General features: G+C 40.6%; 1 long non-coding RNA gene across 1 annotated transcript; it reads left to right on the top strand.

Annotated features, from left to right (window-relative positions):
• The first annotated feature begins 525 nt into the window (after positions 1–525).
• On the top strand, positions 526–9,412 carry LOC138969037 (uncharacterized). The gene is made up of 5 exons (XR_011456353.1): positions 526–1,167; positions 2,856–2,924; positions 4,013–4,107; positions 6,370–6,540; positions 8,158–9,412. It is a non-coding gene; the product is annotated as an uncharacterized lncRNA (long non-coding RNA).
• The last annotated feature ends 734 nt before the right edge of the window (positions 9,413–10,146 follow it).

Below are 10,146 nucleotides of genomic sequence, written 5' to 3'. Positions count from 1 at the left end.
CGTCAATGAAGAAGTGAGCGTGAAAATCGAGCGCAAAACAGCCGGGTAAACTTGGGTTCAGGGCGCTAAAGTACATTTGAGCCGAAATCGCACCCAAACTCCTGTTGACCTCATTTCTTCCCAAAATAAACATCACTGCTAAAATAAAATGCATTAAAACCAAGACAGTATCCAACCCAGTACAGTACTCCTCGGATAAGGTGACTCCCCTTGGGACCAAAAAAAATCGTGATCTTATCCGAGGGACACGTTAACCGATCCTCGGATAAGATCAATTTCAGTTAAAAAAATTTTTATCTTATCCGAGGATATCAGAGTTTAGTTTGAGGCCCCATAAAAGACTTCCCGCCAATTGAAAGTCAATGACGTAATAATGGGCAGATCCAGAGAGACACACACTGACATACATACTGACACAGAGACCATCAGCTGCATTAGAGAGAGAGAGAGAGAGAGAGAGAGAGAGAGAGAGAGAGAGAGAGAGAGAGAGAGAGAGAGAGAGAGAGAGGAGGTGAGGTACCCATTGCACACCGGTTGGACCGTATATAAGGTAACGTCAAATTATGCTTGTGCAACGTATGTGGGAGTATCACTTATACCCTCAGGATATCTCTTATCCTGTTGCGTAGCGTTACAAGCAGAGAACAGTATACCGAAATGGGAAGGGGAAAAAATGGATCGGGAATTTACAGGACGTCCGCTGTGCTCTCAATCTTCAGTAGTTATAAGTCCCTCTTAGTTTATCCGAGTTGAGTCTGTCTAGATAATGCCATTTTCTCCACCCCTTCTTTTGTACTTTTTTAATTTTTTTTGTTGACTGTGCTTGAAATGAAAGTTATTCGTTAGATCGTTTCTACTTTTTTGTCACTTGAAACATGGCGGCCATCGGATGAAGTCACGAGTGGGGCGGTTTCGCCCTGCGAAAAGAAGCTTCGTGCCGGTTGTAAATCGGACTATAAGTAGGGTCGGCAGGCCCAAAACACGCAAAATAAACCTAGATTCCTCTTCTGGTTCCTCGCGTTGCGAGTCGTCATGGGTTCGCTCCTCAGCCGATTCAACCCAGCAAGGACTCCAAGTAGGTCAAGGAGACGGCGACTGGGCAAAATCCCAAAGTAGACTAGATCATTAGAGGAAAGGACGTTATACCCATTCCGTAAAACTCCAAAGGTATGTAAATGACGTAGGACATAAATCGGAGGGTTAGATTGCAGTTGATTCGGAGCAATGAATTTACAACGCTAAAGTTCAAAACTTCTACACCATGACCATACAAATTACTTTTTTTTTCATTCAATTTCAAACTCAAAGATTCCATTTTGTTCTGTCTGTGTTTGAACTGCATTTCGACTCTCAGCATCATGATATTGATAATGACGCAGAGCAATCAACACCTACTGAGCTAAGTTCCTTTTTATGTCTGTTGGCTAGTACAACAGTACAACTTGAACTACAAGTACAAGGGCCATGAGGTTGACATAATTTGGGGTTGGTTAATTTTGTTTGTTTGTGATGTTGCCACATAAGGCTTTAGCAGTTTTTAGTCCCATGACTCATTGAATGTTTTAAAGATCTACATATTTATGTATTATATGTCTACACACCAATGTCTCATGCACTGAGGAATTTCTGTTATGATGATGTATTGGTAACAATTCTTATTCTGCAGATTGCTCCAATTGTAATACTCACTAATACTGGTATGATCATAATGACATGTAGTACTCACTACTGCTGACTCAATCAGTCAATGAAATTAAGCCATGAAACTACAGTGTTGCAACTGGATTTGTTACACATATTTGTTATGCGGTGTCTGCATGAGGAGAGGTACAACCTCTGTCCCCTCTGTTAAAATAGCAAAATCTAGATCGGCACTTTTCAGGGTGAGTACGGGTAAGGTCATCAAATCTAGTTTTTAGGCCACATGTTTGCCAAGATCTGCAGTCTTGGTTGGAGCAAAACAACGTTTGATTTGGAACAAAAAGGACTGGGTGGTCGGGTGGTAACGCACTTGCGCTCAGAAGCGAGAGGTTGCGATTTCGACCCTGGGTCAGGGCGTTAGCAATTTTCTCCCCCCTTTCCTAACCTAGGTGGTGGGTTCAAGTGCTAGTCTTTCGGATGAGAAGAAAAACCGAGGTCCCTTCGTGTACACTACATTGGGGTGTGCACGTTAAAGATCCCACGATTGACAAAAGGGTCTTTCCTGGCAAAATTGTATTAAGGCAAAGATAAAAATGACCAACCAAAATACCCGTGTGACTTGGAATAATAGGCCGTAAAAAGTAGGATATGCGCCGAAATGGCTGCGATCTGCTGGTCGATGTGAATGCGTGATGTATTGTGTAAAAAAAATTCCATCTCACACGGCATAAATAAATCCCTGCGCCTTGAGTCCGAGTCTGGAGATACGCGCGCGATATAAGACTTCATATAACATCCTGACTGCTTGCTGTGCAGAGGAAGTGTTCTTTTTAAGAAATGCATTCAAATAAAACAAATGGAGAAATGCCCACTGAACAGAAACAGCCAGGCTCCTAATGTGTGGTATGAATCCAAGTTGAGAGAGATCAGCTGAGCTAGGATTTTACATGGAACAAGATCATCCCTCCACTTGCATACATACCAGAAATGAACATACAGTGTGCTTGATGTGGTGATCAAGTGACATTTTGCTATGAATTTGTTTAAGCAACTAGTAGCTTCTTCAGCGTTAATTCATTAAACAATTACTCTTATTAGAACACATTGCTAAGTTAAGTTATGCGTGTGTTTGTTATTGCAATGTAAGACCTCATGACATAGATATAACAAAATAACACATGATGAGATTCTAAAAATGTTTTGTTTACTTGCAGGTCTCAGTTATTACCAAGCCCTGCCTCATTCTTCCCGCAACAGTGACATGGTGCTGTTATAGAACACAAGTAAGGCTTTTGATCATTTCCAAAATACACTAGCAATAGATTGTGAGTGCAACTGGTAATGAGAATATTTTACCACAAAAGGCTAAAGTACAAATAACAGATTTATGATGTTGGAAAAAGAAGTCCGCCAGAGCAAGTGATTAGTGTACCAGTTAGCTAGGGTGGATATATTATATAATTACAATTTACAGTCAGCATAAAATGTTGAGGCCAGTCTTGAATTGTTCTCGCCCTGTGAATTCACCGGCAAATCAGATGGCATGAAGAAATCAATGGTATATTATGCTCTGCATTGAATGAACCATATCCAGTCATTCTGAGTGACACACCTCTTTAAAAAAAAACATGCCAGTAATTAAATCCAGGCTACATGGGGATGGAAAATGACCCTGGCAATTTCAACCTCTGCTTGTGCCTTTGTGTAGCAGGATTGGATATGGATCTTCAAAAGCCTTAGTTCATTTGTTTGTATCATGTATGACGTTATAAGTTAATACTATTAGTCAATTTCAGATAGAGTTATTTTCAGAGCTTTCTAACCTCAAACCCTGTCTGCCCCGTGGATTCTAGTTTGTAATTTAAAGGGTATTTTGATTTTGACTCAGTTTCTTTCTTGCAAGTTCATTCTTTTCTCATTCTAGGTACTAAACCACTACTGATGACTGCCTGCATCAGGGTTATAATTTATGAAGAAGTCAAAATGCACATATATAACAGTTTACAATTTAAAGGCACACTTGCCTTGTCACTATAGTGTGGGTCACTGTCTCAGATATTATATGGCTATGCTTTAACATGGAATCCCTCATCTTGGCCACATACTAAAAAATAAAATATATATTCAGTGACTGCTTGCTGTGGTGAGTTAACTCAAAATATGGGATATTTTCACAAACATTCAAGCTAATCTATGTTGGTATGCGTCCAAGTAGAGGGATGATCTTATCCCAAGTAAAAGCCTGACAAGATCTGAGACTGTGATTGTGAAGCAAAATGTTTTTACATAGTAAAGTAAGCCTTTAACGAGAAAGTATGTCTATTGCACTGGGTGTTTTATTATTATTATAGTATATATATTTTTCTTCCAGGTAGTCTCTCTTTAAACTGACTTTCTACACCATGGTGTCTCTGGCAGTGTTATAGTGGCAGAAGACAGTTGGAACTGGATATCCTCATTTAGATGGTAGGCATGTTTTCGGCTTTTGTGTTGCTTTGGTGTATGTGTGTATGGTGTGTGTGTGTGTCTGTGTTAAGGCCATGTCAGATGCACAACACAAAACAGTGTTTCCTTTCAAAACAAACACAAAACAGCGTGTTTCCCATGTGACATCCCCCAAAACGCGTTTCAGAAAACACTGTTTCGTGTTTTTGCATCGTGTTTTGGGTTTTAGAGCATGCTCTAAAATCTAAAAACACGTTTTGGTAGTCAGCCAATGAACGCGGACGATCAACTCAAGTGACTCGGTTTCCGGCACCACGGAGATAGAAAAAAATGGCAGACTCAGATGTGGTACCGATTCAGGGTAGTATCGGACCCATGAATCCTAACTAGAGTCTATGGATCCTGTCACAATTGAAGAGAGGCAATAATATCAGTGGGCGCTGCCAGCCGTGTTGTTTACAAACCCAAACACAGCGCGGTAGCTGAACGGGTCAAGCTGACACTGACCGTATCAGTGGACACTGACCGTATCAGTGGACACTGACCGTATCAGTGGGCACTGCCAGCCGTGTTGTTTACAAACTCAAACACAGGGCGATAGCTGGACGGGTCAAGCTGACACTGACCGATATTTCTGTGAAAACACGCACCGCGCTTCATCTGTGTGTTTCGCAAGTGACATCCCCTCTTTAAAAACATGTGTTTCCCCGACGTTTTGAGATGGTGTTTTTGTCGAAAACAGGGTTTTGTGTTGTGCGTCTGTCTCCGCCTTTAGACACATACCAGAAATAAACACACTGTTTGCATGCTGTGGTGAAGTGACATTTTGTGATTTGTTTTTTTAATGAACTAGTACAGGTAGCTTTTACAGCATTTATTCATAACACAATCGCACTTTTTGGGGTATGTGAACAAGTTAAGAGATCAGGGTTCGACACTAGCGGGGGCGGGGGGCGGGGGGCGGAACGCCCCAGAGTTTTGTGTTCCGCCCCAAACATTGCCGAAGCTTGGGGCCCACTCCGCCCCAGGATAAATTCCAACAATGACAAACCGAAAATTCTAATGCCAGCAGAGCCAATCACTAAAAATCGCCAGTCAAAGTCGTCACTGAAATTTGCGTTACGATCAATGCCGCAGTCAAGAAAAAAACACATTCAAATCGTCGAAGGACAATGTCGTAAGGGAAATAACTCCCAGATTGCGCTCTTTAGCGTGAGAGATAAGTATCGCCTTCAAATGCCAAACGCAAAATGTGGCGACACATCCCTGGTGTAAAAAGACATGGAAATGAAGATGAAGAACAGGGTGGAGAGAAACGAAAAAAGGAGACCGATGCAGCCAAAAGCGCGAAGCGCTGTCGTAATTTCAATGTCAAATGGTTGAAAGAATTTCCCTGGCTTCAGTACGATGAAGAAAAACAGACAATGCATTGCCGCACGTGAATACTGAGAGTGGGCCCCAGATTTTTTTTTTTCGCCCCAGCAATTTCCATCTCTGGGGCCAGTGTGGCCCCAGGCCAAATAAGTTAGTGTCGACCCCTGGAGATCATGTCTTATCCCATTTTAAAGCCCTACCAGATCTGAGACGGTGAGCCAAATTGTTTTCATGAGAAGGAATGTGCCTTTTAGTGAAATCTATGTACTTTACAAAACATATTTTAAGAAATGAAATGTGTTACAAGTAACAGCCATAGGAGTGATAGCCTGTAGGTGGAATAATTATCTTCAATTGCCTATAAATGATTATCTGGTTAAGAATGACCTCTTCAAGAAAATTAATGCAAAGCATTTTGATGTTTGTGACGATTAGTTACTCTTTATCACGTTTGGTCGCTGATTTTGCTGTCAGTGTCAGTGTTGGGCAGGTGTGCGTCCATGATGTCATTGCTATTGAAAACTAATCTGTACTGTAAAGTAAATGTACCCATACATGGCAGTTGTCTGGTCAAACCGGGGGCCAGCCATGACTGGGACTGATGTATCCTCAGGCACTCGACACCAGGTGGGCGGGGCCAGTGGTTGGGGTGTGATTCCCTGCCTTACACCACCACAAAGTGTTGTATCAGTAGACAAGACTGAGCAGAACTTCTGCCCCTCCCCCCCCCCCCCACCCCCCTCACCAATTGACCACTCAGTGCCATGTGCCTGTGGCTGTATCATAAACACTTTGTGACAATAGTTGTTACCTCCTTAGAACATATCTTGTGATGCTCCTCGGTGTTTGATGTATGCTAACTGGTGTACTTATGACATAGTGTTCATATGAAAGTTTTATGTGTTGCAGCTCATCCAGATCACAGGTACACAAAGGAGCTGGTTCCAGTGAAAACATAGGCACATGGAACTGCTTATGGACTACTTTAGAAAGTGTGCGGTTACAACCAAGACTCTCCAGTTAGGAAGGTCTGCGGAAGGGTGCTTGTTCTGTTTCCTCGGACAGGCTTTTCAAGACTAGGTAGGTTAAACCACATGATTGGGCTTTAATTATGAATGCACTTCAAAGTTCACTTATTTCATTATCTGGTACAAGTTCTCTTGCATGTGGGTGTAAGGCTGAAGAAGAACCTCTGACAAGTCAATTTTCAAGCAACTGAGCATGAACCCAGGTAAAAAAAAACCACAGAGCTCTCGTTCTCTCTCTTTCTATTGGTCTGTTATTCATAGAATGACACTAACAGTGACACAAGTAAAAAATCTGTATCATTGTTTTGACCTCTAGAAATTTGGTAGAGAATAAGATGACTAATAGTATTATTTTGATTATTTTATGGTCATTACTGTAGACTCCCCCCCCCCACACACACACACACACCACCCCACCCCTGCCCCTTTTAAGACACCCCAATCTAAGACTCCTTCCTATTAATGACCCTGTTTACGCAGACTTCTTGTTCATAACATCTGTAAATTCACTCCCATTTTAAGACTTGCTCCTTTTTAAGACCTGATTTTGCTTATTTTGGATTTCGAAAAAGAGAACAACAAATCCCCACTCTCTAGCCAGGCACATGATTTTTGTATGAACCAAGTTGAGGGATGGCATTTGTATAGGCCTGACCAGATCTGAGATGTTGAATCTATTGCTTACAAAGAAAGCATTGTGTCATTAAAGGCACACTACTTCTCTTCACCGTCTCAGTTCAGGCCAGGCTTTAACATAGGATAAGCTCATCCCTCAACTTGGTCACATATGAACAATCAACACACTGACTTCTTGCTGTAGTGATCGAGTCAGATTTGCCAAGGCGTGTACATGGAATAAGATCATAATTCTAAATGCTGAAGTAACATTCTGTTTCCTATGAAGCTAGGCTTGATTTTGGTATGAATCCAAGTTAAGGGATAGCATGTGTAAAAGCAGAATTGTTTACAGAGGCAGCTTTGTGTTATTAAAGGCATCTCAGATCACCTGCCAGGCTTTTTTTTTTTTTTTTTTACATGGGGTAAGACTATCCCTCCACTCCGGCACATACCAGCAATAAACACAGTGGTTACTTGTGATGAAATAGTGGCAAGACAGATTATTTAAGCATCACATAACCTTCCTAAGTGAAGTCAAGTCGTGTGTGTGTGTGTGAGCATAGAATGTTGAGGACAGCCTTGAAATTTTCTGACTGTGTGAATTCAACAGAACTGCTGTAAATCTGGCGCAGTATAGTTTTTATTGTATGAAACTTCATTTCCAGTCAGGTGCTATGAAGAAATCATATCAGGTTATGCTTTGCAGTGAACCACCACCAGTATTTATTTATTTATTAAGGAGATTTCTATAGCGCATAACTAAAAGCACTATTTCTGAGTAACACGTCATCTTAATTAAAGCATGCCAGTATCGCCAGGCTCCTTTTGGGTGGTAAATGTGGATCTTCAAAAGCCTAAGTTAAAAAAACAAGATGTAAAAGTACATTTTGAATAGTAGGTTTTTTTCAGAGGGCAGATATCACAAGATATGATCGTTCAACTGCATGTATGCCTCATTACTAAAACAAAAATTAAGTGGTATTTTACTCGTCTTTCTGGTAAAACATATACACCATCAATATATTATAATAATGATCTTGCTTGTTTACAGATGGACAACAGCTGCTGCCAGGACTAGGTTACGCATAAAGAAAACAGTCAACACTTGGCTGGTGCTGGAGCTTCTTTGATGTCTATATCAACAACAAAAAGACAGACAGATACCAGCTCATTCAAGACTATATCCCCATTTTACTCACACAGAACAGAGAGCCATCTTCCGCCTTCGCACAGAACACTGCTGTCTGAAGGTACACCTCAAAAGGATAGGTTTTGCACCTACAGCGGACTGTGGCTAGGGTAGGAAGAACAGACTCTGCAACACGTTCTGAGAGGGTTGCCTTTCCTTGCCGCCCCTGTGCAACAAGACTTGGCCAGAGAGCACACATCCAAATGCAAACACTGAAGAGGAAGAAGAAGAAGGTGCCCACACAGAAGGGCATGAATCTACTTTAAGGGCAGAAAGGTTTACAGCAGTTTATAGACTTGTAGCAGATAACATGATTGTTGAGACAAAATTACCTTAAAGGGAGAAAATGAACAAGCTAAATAGGCTGTACAGTACTTCACATGAACAATTTATAAGGTTCCCTGTAATGTATTAAGTATCAAGAACATTTACAGATCACAAGACATTGTGTTTTCTTTTGTTTGCAATACAAATTTTTCACAATAAAAAGATATGCACTTGGCAAGATCCTTAAAATGTAAAACTAGTACGTGTGACAATTTTGAATTGTTCAGAGATGGTTTTGCTTCAGTGGTAAATGTTTTAGCTTTGTTATAAGATTCCGTTACTGAAGCATACTTTAAAACCTTGACCTTCCAAGTCTTGAACAACATACCCTAACTGTGTTAGCACCCTGGGCTGCGATCATTGTGTTGAGCTACTTAACAGAGGACTCCTTGGTTTTATTACATATACTTTGGTTAACTTTAATTATTTGATAAATAATTCTAATACAGGACAACTCCCCCATCAAATGTAGAAATGTCGTCTGCATTTTTATTTTGTATACTGCATATTTTAAAAGGCTATTTTTGTGCACAAAACATGCATCTGCAGGGAGGTTTAGAGGGTGAAGTTAGGATCTATTATGGGGCATGCAGCACCACACCCATTTTGTGTGTGTGTATTTTGTGTTGACACATAAGACACTGTCATTCCAGCAGAAACCTGTGATGATGCACATTTTATTGCAGTAACCAGCTGAAATTGTATGTACGTTGTTATGAAATTGACAAATGATCCCTGCTTTGCAATCCTGGGTTAATGATATTGCCAAAATTAAAACGTGGAGGAAAAAGTGAGTGTAAACCTATTCTTGTGGTGGTGGTGGTGGTGGTGGTGGTGGTGTGTGTGTCTGGTTAGTGTGTGTGTGTGTTTGAGTGTGTGTTAAACAAACAACAACGACAAACAACACCAAACCTAAATCAAACAAGCACAACAAAAACAAATGACACAAAAACTGACAAAAATCAGAATATCAACTGAGGAGAAAAAAACAGTGGCTGAATGCAATACTTATTATAACTTAAAAAGTAAAAGTGTGCGTGTGATGTGTGCGTATGTTTGAGTGTTTTAAACTAAAACAACAAACCTAAATTAAACAAGCACAACAACAACAACAAAACAAACGTGGCAAAATTCTGAATATTAACTGAGGAAAAACAAACAGTGCCTGAGTACGAGACTTATTATCAGGGAAACAACGGCAAAACTCGCAATGTCGTATGGAATAAGGTAAAAGATGTAAATCATGGTTTACAGAGAACATCAGTACTGAGTTCTGTCATGTTTAATTTTCTCCAGAGTGTGACGTCTGCAGAATGATCGATACAAAAAGCAGTGTCTCCAGTCATGGCCATATGCTGCTTTCCTAATTTTTGCTTTGCACTATTTTTGCTTTGTGCACATATTTGAACCTTGTGGTGCTATGATTCGGTTCTTAAAAGAAAATTATGACTCACACTCACATACAATCCTTGTTTTTGAATGTTTTAAAACATTGCTGCTTTCTGCTTTGAGCCTGGAGGAACA

The sequence above is a fragment of the Littorina saxatilis genome, linkage group LG6 (assembly GCF_037325665.1).
Source record: "Littorina saxatilis isolate snail1 linkage group LG6, US_GU_Lsax_2.0, whole genome shotgun sequence".
In the NCBI taxonomy this organism is placed as follows: domain Eukaryota; kingdom Metazoa; phylum Mollusca; class Gastropoda; order Littorinimorpha; family Littorinidae; genus Littorina; species Littorina saxatilis.
This window is presented reverse-complemented; position numbering and strand designations above follow the sequence as displayed.